Source organism: Somniosus microcephalus, chromosome 3 (assembly GCF_052327205.1).
Source record: "Somniosus microcephalus isolate GS21.2 chromosome 3, FLI_Smic_1.0, whole genome shotgun sequence".
Lineage (NCBI taxonomy): Eukaryota > Metazoa > Chordata > Chondrichthyes > Squaliformes > Somniosidae > Somniosus > Somniosus microcephalus.
The window spans coordinates 263,763,749-263,785,330 of NC_140989.1; the positions used below are offsets into that span (position 1 = coordinate 263,763,749).

Consider the following 21,582-nt stretch of genomic DNA (forward strand, 5'->3'; position numbering starts at 1 on the left):
TTTGCAGCACTTCAATGCTCTAGAACACTGACAGCACAAATGTTAAGAGAAAGTTGGCCATGGTCCCTTTAAGGAAACCGGCTGATGACGTGTCATGAATGATGTCACCAGACCCGCATCCTCTAATTGAACCGAGAAACGCGCTGGGCAGGCTTAACAACGTAAAATCATTTTCCAGAGTGGGATGGAGCCAGCAGCAGGGGCGGGACCCAGCACTGCGTCGCCCGCCCCGGACCCGCCGAGGTTAGGAAAATCTCAGCCATTGTGTCACTACTTAAAGTAATATTTCCCATATGAAGATCACTATGTCTGGGGAAGGGGTGCGGGAGGAAACGAGAGTGGGAAATCGCACAGAAGCTGCTAATAATTTATTCATTTTGCCAATTTCTCTTTCTCCTTCCCTTCTTTTAGCAAGGTGTAAGGTGTGAACTTCTGCTGACGTCTGGTTTTGTGATATCTGACTTCAAGTACCCAGTCTACATGTGTGGATTGACACATTGAGTGTTAGTGGCCAATTTAACCACAGAGGGAATGACACTCGTGCACTATCCAGCAGGATTCATTGGATAACGATAAGAAGTGGACAACCCTGGTTAATTTCCCCTCCCTAGCCCAAAGAAACTGAAACCAACTGTAACTGTTACTAACTAATACCATTCTGGACCTAAACTCCATTGATGGGGATTTTTGCTCTATCCCCATCTCTCCATCATGCTCCAAAACAATTGGGTGGAGGTGATTCAAATGACCATACAACATTCGTGCCTCATGCCATGCCACTAAACCTATTCAGTTGCTCACAATTCTATTTACTAAATATTGGTCCAGTCACTTACTATAACATCAGCCTTGCAAAGCTTAATGTTGGTTTTAAACTGATTGAAGAAATGGGGGAGAACTTTTGTCACAAGGGTTAAGGTCAAAAGCAAGCTCTGTCTGTAAATATTAGTCTTGTATCCTAGATATAAAAAAACAATTTTTAAACAGATCCCATAAGAAATATGTTTTTGTTGACCAAATTTAATTATTACATTTAAAACAGATATGGGGCTGATCAATGTGAAATCAGGCACTTAAAAACTGACAATAAATCTCGCCAATGGCTTTTTTGCTTAAATGGAGATTTAATAAGAGGATGAACCACCCATTTTATGAGCAACTTCGTGTGTATTAGAGGCGCTAAATTTTATATGCTCAATTCAGGAAAAAAATGGAAAGAAATAATATCAAGAATGTACTCTGTAATGATGCTTCAAAGGTTTTTAAAAATGTATTCCTTCTTAGTAACATGATAAAAACCAGAATACCAGATGTTGCATGATGCACCAGATGTTCCTATTTTGGAAATTCAAGAAGTCTCGGTACGAGAATGGCAATTAATGGCAAAACTCAGGCACGAAGGAGTACATTTTAGTAAGTATACAGTGTGTCGAATTATACAATTTATAAACTGATGTTTATAAATACATAATTTCTGCACGTTCTCATTTCTCTCTTATTTTCCTCATCTATTGCTGTTCTGTTCTGTGTTCGGGGATGGAACGGGCAACATGATCTGAACTGTGGATAATTCTGTGGCTGTCGTCATTAGCAGGGGAATTGATTTCCTCTTCATTGCTCCTCTCCCAAAGATCTGAAGGATATCTCTTCGTTTGTTCCCCCGCCCCCAGTTCTTTCTTTCTTGTTTTCTTTCTTTTTCTTTTTCCCTCGCTCTCTCATTCTCTGCCTTGTACCACCTCCTCTCCACCTTCAAAAGTCTTCTCCAAAACTGATCTTTTTAATTCATCATTTCTCTCCCTCTTCCTGCTCCGGTGCCTATTGAAGACCTTGGGTCATTTTGTTACATGCGGGCGCTATTGAAATGCAATCTGTTCCACAAATGATCGAGTTGAGACTGGTGAAGCCAAGTGTTCAAGTGTTCAAGTGAGAGCTCAATGAAGAATTCAATGATCCAGTTTTACACCCCTGAGGCACTCTGTACACTTATTTCCCAATTTGCTGGATGAAATTACTTTCCCCACCAGCACTGTATCAAATAGGTGGAGATGGAAACAAAAACACTGTGATTTTAAAAAGATTTACAATGGGAACCAAAGCAGTCTTATCAGGTCTTTATTCAATTAACTCTGAAAAGCCAACTAATATTGAAGAGTAAAAACTTACATTAAAAAATACCCTTTTCAGCTATTTTCACAGTTGCTAAGGCTCATTTCAGGCTGTTCCACTGTCCGGTCTCATTTCATGTGCAGCCTATCTTTTCCTTTGATCTCTGAAAGGAAAAAGTGAATTGAAATTTAGTACAGGAATCAATGTTTCAGTGATTAGCATCTTTCAGCATCTTTGCTAATAGCATATCTGCAATTAATTTGTTATAAAATGGCTGCACTCTATTCATCGGTGTTATTCACAGAATCACAGAAACCGCACAGTGCAGATAGAGGCCATTTCGGCCCATCGAGCCTGCACCGACACATATCCCACCCGATCCCCGTAACCCCACGTATTTAATACCCCTAACACTAAGGGTCAATTTATCATAGCCAATCAACCTAACCCGCACATCTTTGGACTGTGGGAGGAAACCGGAGCACCCGGAGGAAACCCACGCAAACACTGGGAGAATGTGCAAACTCCACACAGACAGTCACCCGAGGCCAGATTCGAACCCAGGTCCCTGGCGCTGTGAGGCAACAGTGCTAACCACTATGCCACCGTGCTGCCCTTATTGTTCCAAGTAATGTGTGAGTGTTGTTAGTTATTGAGAAAACAACTCCATGTATCGCTTCAAGAAGCAGCAGTGCCACATTAATCGTGTTTTTAGCCTTTCCTAATGTTATGCTACACAGACATTCAATGATATGATTATTTTGGGATATAGCAAATAAAGCTGATGACTATTGTCCCGAAGTACTCTGGATCCAACCAGAAATAATCTCACTATGTATCTTTATAAGGTGGCATGGGGAGAGGGGCACAGAATTAACCATCTCTGCTTGTTGGAGAAATCATCCCAACATTCAATTTCCCTAATAAGTTAGGCATTCTAGACTTTTTAATTCATCCATCTAGATATATATCTTAAAATGAGTAGCATTTTTTCTCTTTGTACCTGATGTGAAAACTTTTCAGAATCCCCTCAGAAAATACCCTCAATTATCATGAAACTTCCACCCACAAATATTAAGTTACAGTAAACGCTTCAGCAGGTACTTTAATGGGGTGGTGAGTTTTTATTGTTTCTTGTTTGAAATCAGGTTTTTCAATGCAATGGTCTTCATCAGAATTAAAAACACCCAATGCAAATCTTCCATGTTGCTCAGCCACAAGTATCACCTCTTTCATAGGCTTAGTCAGAAACAAGCAGCATAATGGTGCTTAGAATTGATTGGCCTGCCTGTCAGCATTGAAACAATGATGAGTAGCATCCATGTGATTTGTTATTGGGATAGTCAACATAGATTTCACTTGTAGAGCTTGGATATGGAAGATATGCTTCTTCCACTCTTGAAAATTGGTTGCTTATTACAGGTATCAGCTCCTCATCATGTAAAAGCAAGTAATAATTTGATAGGTTGCCATTAATGTGAGTTTTGTTACACATTGATTCAATACAAAAAGCATATAGAATTCATTCAAATAATCCTACACACTAACCTATGTTGGGCCATAAAAGCAAAATAGGCCTAAAGCTAGTATTGCAGCCTGCGACACTCTGCAAATTACTTGCACTGCATTGTAGAGAGGGTATTATTCCCATCTCTCCCTTCGTCCAGTTTAAGGAAACAAATATATAACATTGTATATGTGAATTTGCTGCAAATAGGTTTTAAGTCTTTTTGAGATTCAGTAAGCCAAACCATAACGTGGTAGCTATCTGATATTCTGATCTATGTTATGTTCATGTAAACCTAACCACAAAACTATTGTCCCAAACACCCTAAGTATGTTAGGACCCCGCTACTTAAATGCTACGATAATGAATTAATGTGAGTTTGAATCCACCAGAACATATTGTCACATCAATGAAAAATCACTGTCTTGTTTTTATTTCACAAATGCCACAATATGCAGTGAACGATAATTTCTTCCCTCAGTGTTTTTATGGAAAACTCGGAGACGGTTTAATGTTAGTGTCATGAATTTTGTACTGTAGTCAACGAATGTTGACCCTTGGTGCTGTAGACATGAGTGAATATATGAATGGAGCTGGTTGATATTCAAAATCCAAGTTTATGTGATGGATTTTAACTTGGAGCGGGATTCCAGCGGGAAACCGCACCAGTGAGCTGATTTCTCACCCCGCAAAGGAAGCATAGACACAGAGTTTTTAAGTGTCAGCCAATGGCTCAGTTGGTAGCACCCTTGCCTCTGAATCAGAAGGTTGTAGGTTCAAGTTCCCACTCCAGAGACTTAAGCACAAAAATCTAGGCTGACACTCACATACAGTGCAGTACTGAGCGATGTCTTTTGGATGAGACGTTAAACCAAGGCCCCGACTGCTCTCTCAGATAGACGTAAAAGATACCATGGCACTATTTTGAAGAAGAGCAGGGAAGTTATCCCTGGAGTCCTGGTCAATATTTATCCCTCAACCAACATCATAAAACAGATTATCTGGTCATTATCACATTGCTATTTGTGGGAGCTTGCTGTGTGCAAATTGGCTGCTGCATTTCCTACATTCAAACAGTGACTACACTTCAAAAAATACTCCATTGGCTGTAAAGTGCTTTAGAACGTCCGGTGGTCGTGAAAGGCACAATATAAATGCAAGTATTTCTTTCTTTTTAACCACTGGGCCTCATTTAAATGCCGCAGCCCCCTTTCACGCGGAATGCCTTGGCCACCCAATGGGTTCCAGGTAAGCGGTGGGATCTCCTGGGAGGGAAGGGAATGGAGTCCGGGGCTGAGGAGGCCGCAACTAGTGGGGCCCGGTGAAAAGTTTTAGTTTTACCAGAAGAGCACCTCTTTCATCTTTAGATCAGCTTTTGTTGAGCGGGAAAGCCACAGCTGCTTTACTGCTTTACAGTTAAAATTGCTTTGGGATCCTATTGATGTAAGAGTACCCCGATTTGCATAGATTGCTGAGGCTCTGGCCTGTTTTAGGCAGGCACCTCAGCTGCCTGCAGAAACCTGCAGGTGAATATTGCAAATGGTGGGAGATTTGAGCGGGTAAGGTACCTGCTCATTTGTAACTGCCCACCTGCTGGGTGGGTAGGAGTAAAATCGAACCCTTTACTTTACATTTCTTAACTGTGGATGTGGATCAAAGGTCCCAGCACCTCAACCTATTATGTTTGAAGTTGCAGTGCTGCATGAGCTGCAAACAAGATCTGTCTGTAATGATAAATTACTAAACTAAGCCAGTGGTGACTCATTTTAGAAAAGGCTCAAGTAGCAGAAGGCACAGCAGATGTGTTCTCTGTAGACTGGTATGCATGTGCCTGTTCCCAGAGACCTCTCTGCTCCTTTGGAACTGTGACAGCGCTCAGGTGATGGGACTGACAGCCAAGTCAAACTGCACGGCCTCAGGGATGTGCTGGCTCCACATGGGCAGCCCTCCAGAGGCACTTCAAGCAAACCCGAGACAGTGTGTCTGCGGCAAAATAAAAAAAAACAGCAACAAGGGGCTCAGCTGCAGCCGATACCATCAAACACTGACTGTCTACAGCCCCGAGTCATTTACTAGGTGTGGGATTGCAGCAGACTGAAAATGGAGACTCACGGAAGTTTCAAGTGTCTGTGAGTTGCTGCTTTTGATAATTTTAGACCCCCTTAGTTGATCCATTCTTAGCTAATGACATTAAACTTTTGATGGTTTCAGTTACCAACTGTGTCTTGTCCCACTTCCTGTACTACATTAAGACAGAACTGGTTTCAGATAACCTAAACCCAACTACGGTGATGAGAACAGATTAAAATCATAGATTTATGAGTGGAATTAATCCAAATAAATCCACAAAGTTTTCAGCTTTACAATGGAATTTCTATTTGGTACTGCAGTCTAAAGTGGAAGGTGGGGCGGAGAGTCTGTAAGTGCAATATAATCTTTCCAACGGCACTGACATAACTACACGCTTTCCAATATTCCTTAGTTTTGATTTATCAGCCTTTTATAATACAGCGTTACTTACTTTTGAAAACAGTGAATGGCACCAAAACAAAAAATGTATTGTTGAGAAGAAATGACCAAATAGTTCAATCACTCCCTTACGTGGATTGTATAAATTGCTTTGCTAAAGCAACTAAAACTCCTTTAGAAATAGCATGTCTGGATAATTCTGTCTTTATTTAAAGCAGCTCTCAGAAAAATTGGAAAGAAGAATTTTAGAGTTGACTGAAAACAATAGTCTTTGAAAATAGTAGAAATGCTTCAACATTCTGGACAGGAGATGAGTTAATAGTCAAGTTTTAGCTGCAGTTTGAGTTACAGGGGACTCCACTTAAAAACAGGTTCTATGTGAGATCAAGTTAGTTGTATATCTGATCGTTGATTTTAATATCATTCCATTCTTACAGCGGCCTTGTTCCTTCCTCCTTTATCAACAGTGCAAAATGAAGGTCAAAAATGTTAAATCTGTGAGTTGTTCAAGTAATTAATACTCAGACTTAATCAGTAACAATAAAACAGGTCTTTACTGGTTGGAGGTAGGGACTACACGTAGCTCTTTACTTCATGCCCACAGGCGGGAACTGAGGGGGATCAGTACCCACAGTACTATTTATACCCCTATGGCCAGGAGTGGTACTGCGTATCACTACGCCCAACAAGTAGTGCAGTCCTGTCCATAGGTTCAAAGTAGCACACATATTACATACACAACATTCCTCCCTTCCTAGCTTTACAGTCATCTCCCCATTTAACATAACGTAATAACATATATACATATATAACTTCAGGTTTACATAACAGAATAACATAGATACATAGATAACTTCATGTCAAAACAGATCACAGATTCAGTCTCTGCGGAAAACAGTTCACAGATTCAATCTCTGTGGTGGAGTCGGTTCACGTTGCTGGAGTGACTCATTCAATAGTCCTTCCATGGATTTAACAGTTTGAACTTCCGAACTGAATTGGCTCCGTTCGGAGGGACCACGTGTGTGATCTGGTAGAGGTAATAATGGTTCAGATGGGTCATCTTCTGTTTCGACTTTTCCTTTTCTGCTTCTTGGAGACTCTCTGGGCTCCACTGTCAGCTGCCAGCTGCATGCGCAGTTCCTCCTTCTCTCCCTCCTTTTTCCGTAGTAGAGCCACCTTCTCCCGATGTTCCGTAGACTTTCGGTGCTCCTCCATGATTTCTGTATGGTGGGAGTCGAAGTTACAAGTTGGGCAGGACAGGACATAGTAATATTCGGTGTCGTCCTGATCTAGGCCAGCGAGAGGGTCTTCTATTTCCTCCATACCCAGCTGGGCGTTAGCCAGCTTTTGTTCCAAGTCCAGACATCTTTCCTGAAGAGACTTCTTCATGCGTACCTCTTCATCCAGCTTTTTCTGGGCTTTCAGCAAGTCGTTTACTAATGACCTCATTTGAGATTTTACTACTTCAACTTCTTTTGGAGATTGATTGATCGGACTATTCAATCCCTCTACCGGAGCAGCTGTTTCAGCGGTCTGTTGTTCTACGTTGACGTGAGTCAGCGTACTTTTGGCATCCAAGGGCTGCTCTGTTGCAGTCATCTCAGTCTGTGTTGCCACCTCAGCTCTTCCAATAACCTTTGAGAGCTCCGAACCCCTTTCGTTTGAATATTGAAGTTCATGTTCAAGTTTTTCCCATTTCAGAGTCCTGTCCTTCAGCATATGCAGGAGTTGGCTGACCGTTAACTCCTCTGACATCAGACGTTTTGTGTGCTCCTGCTCCATTTTCTCCATCAGCTGCTTCTGTTGTCTTTCCAGATTCTCCAACTCTATATCAAAGAACTCTTTCGTTGCATTCAACTCTTGCTCAAAACGGCGAAGCATTTGTTCTAATTGCTGTTGTAGTTTGAAATGGAGTTGAGTTCGAGCCCGGTGTCCCTCAGAAATGGGCACATCAGTAGACTTGCCAGACTCAGAATCCACAGTTAAACTATGTTGTTGTTGCTCAGTGGAATTCTGTGCTGAAACTTTGTCTTTTGCACCTGAGTTGGGCTTACCATCATCCGTTCCAGAGTCTGGGCCGACTATCTTCACCGAGTTCTCACTCGTTATTGTTTGTAGGAAATGCCAGTCCATATTCATTTTCCTAATCCACTCCCGTCCTAGTAGTGGAGAACCTCCTTCAGATATCACATATAAGTCCATTATTTGACTGTCTTCGCCCTTGTGGACCACTGCAACCTCTATTTTCCCGATGGGGTACACTCTTTGCCCCGTGTATGTTTTCAATATAATCCCCGTATCCTGTAGGGGAACATGTTGGAATAACTTTCCGTAATCTTTCTTATTTATGACCGTCAATGCCGATCCAGTGTCCAATTCCAGTTTTACTTGGACTCCTTCTATCTGAAGAGTGACCCAAATTGTCTGGAGGTCTGCACCCTTACCAGCGTTGAGTACTCTTAAGCTAGCCAGTTCATTACTGCTAGCGTCTGAATCGGACTCCTGTTCGGTCACCTTGTGTACCTTTGCGTATTTTCCTTGCGGTGACTTCTTGTTGCTGGTCTTCTTCCCTGACCTGCATACTCTAGCTATATGTCCAAGCCTACCACAAGTTCTACATTCTTGGTTTTTAAACCAACACTGGTTCTGATCATGCGTTGTCTTTCCACAACGATAACATTTGCCAGAACTCACACCCAATTTGTGTGCACTGAGCTCCGGTGACCGTAGCTGCATTACTGCCGTGCCTCTCGCTGCGGCTTCGTGTGCTGCTGCCATAGTGACCGCCTTCTCAAGCGTCAGCTCATTCTCCTCGAGCAGTCGCTTTTGTGTATCCTGTTTAAATAAACCACACACAAATTTGTCTCGAAGTGCCTCTGTCAGTCCCGTTCCAAACTGGCAATATTTCGCTAATTTACGCAATTCCAGCAAATAATCAGCATTGCTTTCATGCTGTAGCTGCCTTCTGTCGTAAAATTTAAATCGTTCCGCTAGCATCAGCGGCGTGGGGTTTAGATGATCTTTCAGGACAGTAACAATCTCATCGAACATCTTATCCGCCGGTTCATCTGGTGATAACAGGTGTTTCAATTGCCCGTATGTCTTCGCACCCATTAAATTTAATAATGTTAGAGCTTTATCTTGGTCACGAATTTTATTGGCCTTACAATAATTTTTTACTCTTTCAACATATATGGCCCAATCTTCGAGGTCACTATCAAAGGTGCTAATATTCCCGTGTTTAGGCATTGTAGATTTGCAATTTCTCAGATTTTTTTTTTTTTACTTGTTATCAAAGATGGCGGCTTCCCGCTCTTGCCGTCGTCCTCCGCCCACAAAATGGCGGTTTTCCCGCGCTTGGCGGTCTTCACCCGTCCCCCGACGCCGTCTCCCTTCAGCCCTCGAGTGCGGCCCTTATCTTCGCCGCGATCGCCCGAGTGCTGCCCTTATCAGCGGATGCGATCGCTGGATCGCGAAGTGGCTCCCGACCGAAGCGGCTCTTGCTCGCTCCCTCCCGGGCTCTGGCTTACCCGCTCGCGCGTTTCACCGCGGCTCTTATCAGGGATTGCGATCGCCCTTATCTTCTCCAACTTCCCCAGCCCTGTCTTTGCAGCCAACACTGCACGGCTTACCCCACCACCTAGGTTGAACAAGGAAACTTCAGAAAGACTTCTGTCAGTCGCTGGAAGCTGTCAGTCGCTGATGGAGGCTTCAGAGTCCTAAAGCCTGTCGCTTCTAGTGGGGTGGTGATGTTTGAAACCTCTCTTCAACTGCCGCAGGGTAAGAACCTGACTCGTCGCCAGTGTTAAATCTGTGAGTTGTTCAAGTAATTAATACTCAGACTTAATCAGTAACAATAAAACAGGTCTTTACTGGTTGGAGGTAGGGACTACACGTAGCTCTTTACTTCATGCCCACAGGCGGGAACTGAGGGGGATCAGTACCCACAGTACTATTTATACCCCTATGGCCAGTAGTGGTACTGCGTATCACTACGCCCAACAAGTAGTGCAGTCCTGTCCATAGGTTCAAAGTAGCACACATATTACATACACAACAAAAAATAATTTATCAAAAATTTCCCTATATGTTGAATATGTAATTCGGTCGAGAGAGATTCTTGTTGCAGAAGTATTACTGCTCCATACAGTCACTTTCAAGATCCTGCTGTGCTTGTAACTGCACATGTGCACAGTGACTCAGTGAAACAATTATCCTATTGCTAATTGCGTTGACTGTTATCAGCATTTGAACCAAGAGAAAATATCAACATGGCAAATTTTTTTTACGGTAGTTGAACTAAAATCTGCTTTTGTGTGTGTGCTGCACCTGACACCTGAGACCATGGCGCTTCCCATGAGGACTGTTTCAGAAGCTGAACTATACCTCTAACACCATGTTACTTGTTGCCATGTCTTACTCTTAAGAGGAATTAAGTGTCTTTTCCATTGAATGGTAAAGTTGATGAAGTGCAGCAGAGAATTTGTGTGCAGAAATGATCAATTTTGCAGCTACAGTTGGTGTTGCATTCACTGCAATTGAGAAGATTAAGGGCTGATGTAATCGAAGTGCCAAAGACAATGAGCAGTGGAAGGTTATTTCCAGGAGTTGGTGATTCAGTACGGAGTGGTTATCAAATTAGGATTAGTATTGAAAGCAAAAATAGGGAGGATAAAATGTTTTTTTTCTTGCAAAGGCATATTAGAACATGGAATGCTTTACAAGTAGCTATTGATGCTGAGATAATCACAACATTCAAGAAGGAATTAGATAAACACTTGAAAAAAAATCTTAGAGTTTATGGGGAATGAGCAGAGAAATGGGTTTAGGGTAGTTAACTCCAGTATGGAGCTTGCACTGGCACATTGGGCTGAATGATATCCTTCTGTACTGTAATTTCTGACTCCTGTCTGAAAATATTTGTGGTGAAATCGCACCGTGCAACATAAGCAGATGAGCACGGTCATGAATTTGTATCAGATTCCTTTGTCCACCATTTCAATTGAGACACAAAAGCAAAATACGGCGGATGCTGGAAATCTAAATAAAAACAGAAAATGTTGGAAATGCTCAGCAGGTCAGGCAGCATCTGTGGAGAGAGAAACAGAGTTAACGTTTCAGGTCAATGACCTTTGAGTTCTGACGAAAGGTCATCGACCTGAAACGTTAACTCTGTTTCTCTCTCCACAGATGCTGCCTGACCTGCTGAGCTTTTCCAGCATTTCCTGTTTTTATTTCAGCTGAGATATCTGTTAAACTAGGGGAAGTATGAATCTCGGGGTTCAATTTTAGGACAGCTATATTTTGATTCTGTAAGGGTAGCTTGTCCGGGCGAATGTATTTTGTGTTCATGGAAAGTGTGCAACTGCTTATCATTCAGGTGGGACTTAAACAAAATTGTTTCAGGGAGCTGAATGGTGGAGTAGATTAGACATGGAACTTTTAACTACAGGACCTGGATTCAAATTTATCCAAATTGAGGAGATGAAAGTCTCCTCTCTTGGCCTGTGAAAAATAAGTTTGGCCAGTCTAAAACGTTCCTAGTGGGCATGAGCCCACAACACAAAGGTACCTCTAATTAAGCAATAAGAGGCATTGTCATTCAGATAGGCTTAAGGATGGTTGGAAATGGGACACAAAATGAGACGTTTGTGCAGCAGAGGTGTACTTCTGTGGTCAGGGCTGAGGGACCCTTTTAGAGCAGAGTAGAGGGAACTTTATTAGCTGTGTTATACCTAATCTGGGAGTGGAAATGGCTTGATGTTGACAGTGGGTGCCTGAACCCAGGATCTCCCAGCTTCAGCACAAAAAAATAATGAAACGTTTGTATTTGTATAACCAGTTCTTATTGTCCGAAAGGCTGTGCAGTCAAGTTTCTTATTCAGCAGCTGAGGGAAGGTTGTGATGTATAATGAAAAGGAGCAAGGCAGCAGATCGGAAGTTTACCAGACAGACAAATTGTTTTTTAGCAGGCAAAGATTGGAATTTAAAAGTGGCTCTGGGACAATTAATATAGTTCAGGGTCATAATTGCCCTTGGTGTTTGCCATTTATGACGATGGATTGGTAGTTACATGATAATGTGGACTTTTAAAGGGAATGTTAATGCAAAATATTTTTTTTTGAAGTGCAGCGTGGAGCGAATATATTATGGCAAGCTGTGAAACATGACTTGTATTCCACTGTGAGGCTAACCATAACTCACCTGCAAAATATAAATTTTATTTCATGGCTTAACTGATGGGCCTTCAACTACTGAAGCTAAGATATGAGTGTAACAGCTTTCTGGAACTTGTATTCTATTACTTTCTCCCTTTATGAGCCTCTCTACTACTTTGGACCTAGAGTCATGAGAGTGAGTGGATACTTTCCGAGCCCTGACTAATACTGCTTCATGGAATATCTAATGGGAACCATGCAGCAGGCCAAAGTTTGAGGCAGACGATTGAAATTTTTGTTGTTGTTGTCTGTTCAAAGGTTGGGATGGCCCCAACGTAGCAGCCTAGCTTGAGAACTGGCAACTCTCCTCACACATGCATATGGTTGGATTGATGCCACAAACAGAAACCAAGCACCACGCACATGAATCAAATGCCTAACTACTCTGTTACTGGCACTTTGCAAAGGGATTGTCTAATTTTTTTGGGAGAATTGTTGGGTAGGCTTAAACCGAGACATCCAGAAACGGCCCATGCCCATATGACCTCCTAGCCACTGGTGGAGCATTGCTGCTACAGCTGATCCTTTCCGAAGTTTAAACCTTTGTTTTATGAGTTCTCCCGCGGGATAAGCCAAAGTGATTACGTCACCTCACATCGGTATCACCGCTGTGTTTTCTTGTATTCAGTGGCAACCAATCACCTCAATAAATAATAACTGGTTGAACATTCCCTCTAAATATTATTAGTACATTGTATTTAAAGCACAGAAACAGGCCATTCGACCCAACAGGTTTATGCAGGTGTTTATGCCCCCCCCTTACTTCATCTCACCCTATCAACATATTAGGAAAAGATTTATTCCCAAACATTCTTTCCTAATCAAGAAAAATATTCTATGTGCACCCACAGACATACCATTCCAATCATTATGTAAGTGCTTACTCCCATGTAATAAACAGATGCAAGTTAAGTGTTGCTCCAACCCTTCACCAGCCATAGCACTTAATGCAGCTTGGTGAGGATTTGTCTACTTATATGGAATCTTGATTTGGATTAGTTTTATCTCTCTCTCGAGTTTGTATTTGGCCTGCTAGGCAGTGTAAACTTCCTCAATCAACATGCTGTTGATTTGGACAGACCATATGACTGATGATTTTGTGCATCTTATTTCAGTCTTGTTCGAATTTTTCAAACTATTTAATGAAGGGGGGCCTGGGCTGAGTTGTGTCATGAAAATACTGTACTGTTGAAGTGATATTGGAACAAGAGCAAAGAATCTTGGGGGTAACTTGTTAATTTACATGCCAATGTTAGGAAAACCATTTGTAATATCAATAGAATCTACTGGGGATCTGGTGAAGTTTCTAAAGGCTGGAAGAATATGAAGGACATTAACCAAATTGATCCAGTCCAATTGTTCATCATGGTGAGAAACTCAAATCCCAGGGACACAAGTTATAGTTGGAATAAAGAGGCGACTCAGGCAGAATTACTTGTTACATATGACATTGTGGAATAAGTTACCACAGAAAGCTGTTGAAACAAATGATATACATGGATTCAAGAGGCAATTAGAGCCATATATCTGGAAAAGGAAGGGACGGAAGGGTTTAATGCCAAGACAGGTAGACCAACGATTTCGATTTATCGGAAATAGGGGGACTTGTTTGGCCCTAATGACCTTTTTCTGCTGCTGAAAGTTCTTGAGGGTTTATTTTTGCACAGGTCCTCTGTCTGGTCCATCGTAACTTTGGCAGAGGAGCCACGCAGATCATTTGTGCCATTTCTCCGGGGTTTCCATAGCTCTTCTGCCGAAGTTCCTGTGGAGAAGTGGGAGAACCCCTGTGCTAATTTATTCCCTTGTGTTATGAAATAATAAGCACTTCATTCCAGTTTTTGATGGAAGAACATTATGTTCAGTCTAATCCCCATCTTTACCTGGAAATGCAACTGGGCTTTCTAAAAACTAACTCCCTTACTCACCGTTGTTCCTACAAAAACTGGGAGGGGTGCTGGGAGAAGGGCAGGTTTCCCTTGAGTACCGATTGTTGGCCTAGATTCAAATGCAACTTCAATGTGATAACGTTTTCCTTGCTGGAAATTTACAAATTTGTGTGTCTTGCACTCAGATGACACAGATGGAAGATTAGTAGACATGCATCAGGTTTTTTTGAGAACAGGGATAGCTGCGCTGGTAAAAAGACCAATGCAACACCAAAAGATTGGTTGACTATGAAGGAATGGAAATTCAAATGAGTTAATCTGACCAAGTTTCTGAAATTGAATACACACCAAGAAAATATCTTCAGTCAGGCTAAGCAAAACCGCACATCATGCTTTACAGAGGTCTTTTAAAATAATTTTGGGTTACCAGGAAAACAAAGAGAAATGTAGACATTGGCAGCTTTTACCAAAGACATTGTCATTAAGCATAGAGGTGAAGTGTGGTTGACAAAGGATTTTCATTAATATGGAACGTGATGTTCTGCGTTCTTCTATTTCTCTACAATTTTGGTATGATTTTACATAAATAACAATGTTAATGGAAAAAAATATATAATGATAAAGCCTTCTGTGTGCCAAGGTCACATTGTGTAACAGTCTTTTACAAGGCATTTGAGCATTTTCCTTATAATCCCTGGGCTGTTTACCATCTGTGTGCAAGAGGCCAGGCAGGTGATCTGGTCCCAGGTTGATGCCAATGCTGCTCTAACTTGGCCAGTAGAAAACATGCAAAAGCAGTTTCGGAATGATTCTTCTCCTGACTCCCCCTTTCTGGCCTCTGCTTGGCAACCTCTTGTATTGGCTCAGTGGGGATCAGCAATTCAGCAGTGTGGGGATCAGACCTGCATGCCATTGCTGTGCAGGCACTCCCAACGTGATGCATCACTGCTCCATCTCTGCCCTTTAGGTTCTGAATCCTTTTAATCCTTTTCCACCCTCAGGAGTTAGCATTACTAGTGGTTGGGGCGGTCTCTGTAACCTCTTCCATTCTTAAAACCCTCCGAGAACTTTTGAGTTCCTTCAACTTTGGCCTCTTGTGCATCTCCCACTTCCTTCGCTCCACCATTGGCAGCTGTGCCTTCAGCCATCTAGGCCCCAAGCTCTGGAATTCCCTCCCTAAACCACAAGCCTCTCCACCTCTTTATCCTCCTTTTTAGACCTTCCTTTAAACCTCTTTGACCAAGCTTTTGGTCACTTGATCTAATATCTCTTTCTTTGGCTCGGTATCAGTTTTTGTCTGATTACGCTCATGTCACTCACCTTGGTGCATTTTACTCCATTAAATATGCTATATAAATGCAAGTTGTTGTTGGATGGTGCATAAATATTGTGAGCATGATCGACCCGACTGTCTTTTCTCAACTTTTCTTTTCTTTTCACGCAAAGGTTTTCACCTGGATGGTGTCATAGTTTCTGAATAACAAAAATGGTCCTCGCAATGCCCTCTAGAAATCGTTTATTATTATATTATTTTTTTTATTCGTTCATGGGATCTGGACATTGCTGGCTAAGCCAGCATTTATTGCCCATCCCTAATTGCCCTTGAGAAGGTGGCGGTGAGCCGCCTTCTTGAACCGCTGCAGTCCGTGTGGTGAAAGTACTCCCACAGTGATGTCAGGGAGGGAGTGCCAGGATTTTGACCCAGCGACGATGAAGGAACGATGATATACTTCCAAGTCAGGATGGTGTGTGACTTGGACGGGAACTTGGAGGTGGTGGTGTTCCCAAGCGCCTGCTGCCCTTGTCCTTCTAGCTGGTAGAGATTGCGGGTTTGGGAGGTGCTGCCGAAGAAGCCTTGGCCATAATTCGGTGAGATTTAAGGTGGTCATGGAAAAAGACAAAGACGGCCCGGAAATAAGGGTTCTAAATTGGGGGAAGGCCGATTTTAATATGATAAGGCAGGATCTGGCCAAAGTGGACTGGGAGCAGCTACTTATAGGAAAATCCACATCAAAACAGTGGGAGACTTTCAGAAGGGAAATAGAGAGAGTACAACGCCAACATGTTCCTGTAAAGGTCAAGGGTGGGACCAACAAGCAAAGGGAACCTTGGATGACAAGGGATATACAAAAATGCATTCGAAATAAAAGGGGGGCTTTTGGCAGTTACAAAAGACTAAAGACGGAAGAAGCCCTAGAGGAGTATAAAAAGTGCAGGGGCATACTTAAAAAAGAAATTAGGAGGGCGAGGAGGGGCCATGAAATAACACTGGCGAGCAAAATAAAGGAAAATCCTAAGATGTTTTATAAGTATATTAAGGGCAAGAGGATAACCAGGGAAAGGGTAGGGCCCATTAGGGACCAAAGAGGCAATCTGTGTGTAGAGCCAGATGATGTAGGCGGGGTTTTAAATGAATTTTTTGCATCTGTGTTCACTATGGAGAAAGACGATGCAGACATAGAAATCGGGCAAGGGGACTGTGACATACTTGAACATATTAGCATCGAGAGGGAGGAGGTGCTAGCGGTTTTAGCAGGCCAAAAAGTGGATAAATCCCCAGGCCCGGACGAGATGTATCCCAGGCTGCTGTGGGAGGCAAAGGAGGAGATTGCAGGGGCTCTGACACAAATTTTCAGAACCTCTCTGGCCACAGGGAATGTACCAGAGGACTGGAGAACAGCTAACGTAGTACCATTATTCAAGAAGGGTAGCAGGGATAAACCAGGGAATTACAGGCCAGTGAGCCTAACATCTGTGGTAGGGAAATTATTGGAAAAAATTCTGAGGGACAAAATTAGTCTCCACTTGGAGAGGCAAGGATTAATCGGGGATAGTCAGCATGGCTTTGTCAAGGGTAAATCATGTCTGACAAATCTGATTGAATTTTTCGAGGGGGTGACTAGGGGGGTGGATGAGGGAAATGCTGTGGATGTGGTTTACATGGACTTCAGTAAAGCTTTTGATAAAGTCCCGCATAGGAGACTGGTCAAGAAGGTAAGAGCCCATGGGATCCAGGGTGCCTTGGCGCGTTGGATCCTAAACTGGCTGAGTGGCAGGAGGCAGAGGGTGATGGTCGAAGGTTGCTTTTGTGACTGGAAGCCTGTGTCCAGTGGGGTACCTCAGGGATCGGTGCTGGGTCCCTTGTTGTTTGTGATCTACATAAATGATCTGGATGAGAATGTAAAAGGTATGATCAGTAAGTTCGCAGATGACACGAAAATTGGTGGGGTGGTAAATTGCGAGGAGGAAAGCCTCAGGCTACAGGACGATATAAACGGGTTGGTCAGATGGGCGGAAAAGTGGCAAATGGAATTTAACCCTGAAAAGTGCGAGGTGATGCATTTTGGACGGACAAATAAGGCAAGGGAATACACAATGAGTGGTAGGACCCTAGGAAGTACAGAGGGTCAGAGGGACCTTGGTGTACATGTACATAGATCCCTGAAGGCAGCGGAACAGGTAGATAAGGTGGTTAAAAAGGCATATGGGATACTTGCCTTCATTAGCCGAGGCATAGAATATAAGAGCAGGGAGGTTATGATGGAGCTGTACAAAACGCTGGTGAGGCCACAGCTGGAGTACTGTGTGCAGTTCTGGTCGCCTCACTATAGGAAGGATGTGATTGCTTTGGAGAGGGTGCAGAGAAGATTCACCAGGATGTTACCTGGGATGGAACGCCTCAGCTATGAAGAGAGGCTGGACAGGCTGGGGTTGTTTTCCTTGGAGCAAAGAAGGCTGAGGGGGGACCTGATTGAGGTGTACAAAATGATGAGGGGCATAGATAGGGTAGATAAAGAGGAACTTTTCCCCTTAGTAGGGGGGTCAATAACAAGGGGGCATAGATTCAGGGTAAGGGGCAGGAGATTTAGAGGGGATTTGAGGAGGAACTTTTTCACCCAGAGGGTGGTTGGAATGTGGAACTCAATGCCTGAAAGGGTGGTAGAGGCAGGAACCCTCACAACATTCAAGAAGCATTTGGATGAGCACTTGAAATGCCATTGCATACAAGGCTATGGACCAAATGCTGGAAAATGAGATTAGACTGGACAGGGATGGATGGGCGGCGCAGACACGATGGGCCGAAGGGCCTCTTTCTGTGCTGTAAAACTCTATGGGCTAGATTTTCAGTCGCTTGCGCCAGCAGTTAGCGCCTTAAGAGAAGTGATTTCCGGGCGCTATGCGTGTAGCGCCCGGGCGCAGCGCAGTTTGCGCCCCGCCCCAAATTAAGTTGCCCGTTAGCGCTGGCGCAAAGTTTAGCGCCCGCCCGGATGCGCGCGCAGAAAATGACGTCACATCCTCGTGCAACGCCCTTTGGCCGCCCCGATTGCAAACTTCAGTTGGACCGCCCCATTGTGCGGCGGGCGGCCGGAGCGTTTGGAAAAAGGAACGCAACACAACCAGCGCGGGCCCCGGGGGGCGCTAATTAAAGGGAACGTCCTCTCCAGTATAAAGGCCATCCTTTTTTCAGAAAACAGTCTTGTGCAACGCATTTCTGGAGACACAACAAGGAGGATAGCTAACTGGTTTCAAGCAGCAAGAGCCAGGTATTTTTGGACTCAGGCAATAGCGCTGCAAGTGGCCATTTGGAAATTAGACTGTTTGCCAGGATTTGATGGGGGCTGCATGGGGTGCCAACGCGCAGCTGCAGCGCCATGTCCGTAGGCTCGCAGACGCATTGTGAGAGGGGCAGCCCTGGCTAGAGGCAGAGGGGGCTACAGGCGTCGGCCACGTAGGCCTTACCCAGTCAGGCTATACCGCCAGCAGCGCTCCTACCTAAACATGAGTGCCGCGCGATGTGTTAGAAGGCTCCGATTCCGAAAGGAGGTGATTGCAGAGATCTGCCACCTGCTTCGCCGAGATCTGCGGCCAAAGCTCAGGTGCAGGACGTCTCTGTCGGTGGAAGTGAAGGTGACGGTGGCATTGAACTTCTATGCCACCGGCTCCTTCCAATACGCTGCTGGGGACATAGCAAACATCTCCCAGTATGGCGCGCATCGCTGCATCCGCCACGTGACCGAAGCACTGTTCAGAAGGAGAAGCCAATTCATCTCCTTCCCCATGGCCCTCGAGAGCCAGCATCAGCGCGCATTGGGATTTGCCAGACTCGGGGAATTCCCCTTGGTGCAGGGCGCCATTGACTGTACGCATGTGGCTTTGCGGGCCCCTCTGGAGCATGGCGAGCAGTATCGCAACAGGAAGGGCTACCATTCTCTGAATGTGCAGCTGGTATGTGACCACAAGCAGCGCATCATGGCAGTCAATGCCAGCTTCCCAGGCAGCAGCCACGATGCCTTTATCCTGCGGCAGAGTACTGTGCATGACATGTTCCAGGCACAGCCTCCCCCAAGAGGATGGCTCATCGGGGACAAAGGCTATCCTTTGTGCACCTGGCTCATGACCCCGCTCCGCGCGCCCAGGACCGCTGCTGAAGAGGCCTACAACGAGAGCCATCAAACCACCCGCAACATCATCGAGCTAACTATTGGGGTCCTCAAGCAGCGGTTCCGCTGCCTTGATCGCTCCGGAGGAGCTCTCCAGTATTCGCCGGGCTGGGTCTCCCAATTTGTGGTGGTTTGCTGCATGCTACACAACCTGGCTATCCGCAGGACTCAGGCACTGCCACCTGACGTTGGACCAGCACCTCAGGAGGAGGAGCAGGAGGAGCATGAGGAGGAGGAGGAGGAGGAGGAGCAGGAGTACGTTCCCAGGAGGGAGCGACCAGGGCCAAGGGCCGCACGACGCCACCTTATTACACGGTACTTCTAAGCCCCCTGTCAGGGAATGGCCAGGGGCCATGAGGGAAGATGAATGCAGCCGCTCCGCAAGCCCTCAGCCGGCGAAGCCAGCAAACACTAAGAAGAACAACCATGGAGACTGCATGAATAAAGATAATTTTTTATTGCACAAAAATGAAAAGCCCTTCCCACATGATTCCCCAAAAACAATAAACGGGCCCCACAAAAAGCCCAACAAATGACTCACTCCCACAAACTGGGGAGGAGCCACTCCACCTTTCTTCAAACTGGGCCTCAACGTCGGCCTAACGCAAAAAATAAGCCCTCCAAAAGCACAACCATGGGCAAAATAAAGATGGCCACCGCCATATTAAAGGAAAGCTGCCCACACCCTCTACTGAGTGGCCCGCGAGGGCGAGACCTTGGCCAGCCTTTTGCCTCCCCTGCCCGGCCTGCTGCTCCTTCGCAAGCTCTGCCCAGTGGCTGCTGCAAGGCTGGGGGAAGGCGCCTGAGGCTCAGATGCCCTTCCGCCAGATGCCGCTGGGGGGCGGCCTACACGGCGTTTGGGCCTCGAGGGGCCGTCTGCTGAGTGGCGCACCTGAGCCTGGCCACCATCAGCTGCAGCCGCTTGCTGTTGACGCCCCAGAGGGGGAATGGCGGTGACGGATGGCGCAATGTGGGCCAGCTGGCGTCTGGGATGTGCTGGCTGGTGCTGTGGCGCGGTGGCACTCGGCCGGGCCCGCACTGCAGGATCCGCAGCAATCAGCCGACGGGCGGCTTGCTGGGATGGTCCAGCGCGGCGCCTGCCCTGGCGATGCCTGCCTGAGACAGCGCGTGTGGCAGCAGTGAGTGGCCCTGTGGTCCTGGTGTGCGCGCGCATCACATCCGCCAGGGTCTTGACGGCATCAGTCAGCATGCGGCCACTCGCGGCAGTTGCTGCCCCGAACTCGCGCACACTGGTCGCCAGCGACTCGATGGCCTCAGGCATGCGCCCCACCACGCTCATGAGCTCCGTGTGGCGCCGGTCCGAGTCGTCGGCCATCTTATCCAGCTTCCGCACCTCCTCCGAAGTGAAGGTGTCCGGACTGGAGTCGCGACTCTCCCGCTGGGGAGGAGGGGGCCGAACTAGGGGACCCTTGCCGCGTTGGTGACGGCGAGTGTGCCGAGCAGCAGCACTCCCCTCTGATCCTTCCCCCCTTTGGGGGGAAGGCCGCGGGCCACGCGCACGGCTGCTGGGTGGCTGGACGCCACTGGTCCCAGAAGCTGCATTGCCCTGCGACAGTTCCTCCAGGCACTCGTCCAGTGAGGAGGTGTCAAGCATTTCCTCCTCTCCTGCGGGACGTGACTGTTCCCCCGAAGGTCCGGCGTGCTCCTCCACCTCCTCCTGGTCGGAGGTGGTGTCACTGGCAGCTTCAGGGTCCTGGTCGTCACCAGCTGAAAGCAGGAATGCACAAGAGTAGCTTCAGAGTGAGGAGACGGCGTCAGCGAGGGAGTTAGGACTGGTGGGATTCAGCGCATTGGTGGGACAGTGGCAAAGGAGGTAGCTCGGATGGGCCAGTGCGACGCGAGAGGGCCAAAAGGCGAGGTCCTTACCATTGCCGGGCAGTGGAGGGTCGGATACACCGCACGCTGTGGGGACAATCACACGGGCTCCCATG

The 21,582-nt window shown here is 45.6% G+C and overlaps 1 long non-coding RNA gene across 1 annotated transcript in view; it reads right to left on the reverse strand.

Moving 5' to 3' along the window:
• The window catches only part of LOC147121885 (uncharacterized), an 89,853-nt gene that overhangs the window by 19,158 nt on the left and 49,113 nt on the right, over positions 1–21,582 (reverse strand). The window contains exon 3 of the long non-coding RNA XR_015077647.1: positions 2,164–2,269. This is a non-coding gene — a long non-coding RNA (uncharacterized LOC147121885). The remainder of the gene's footprint in view (positions 1–2,163; positions 2,270–21,582) is intronic.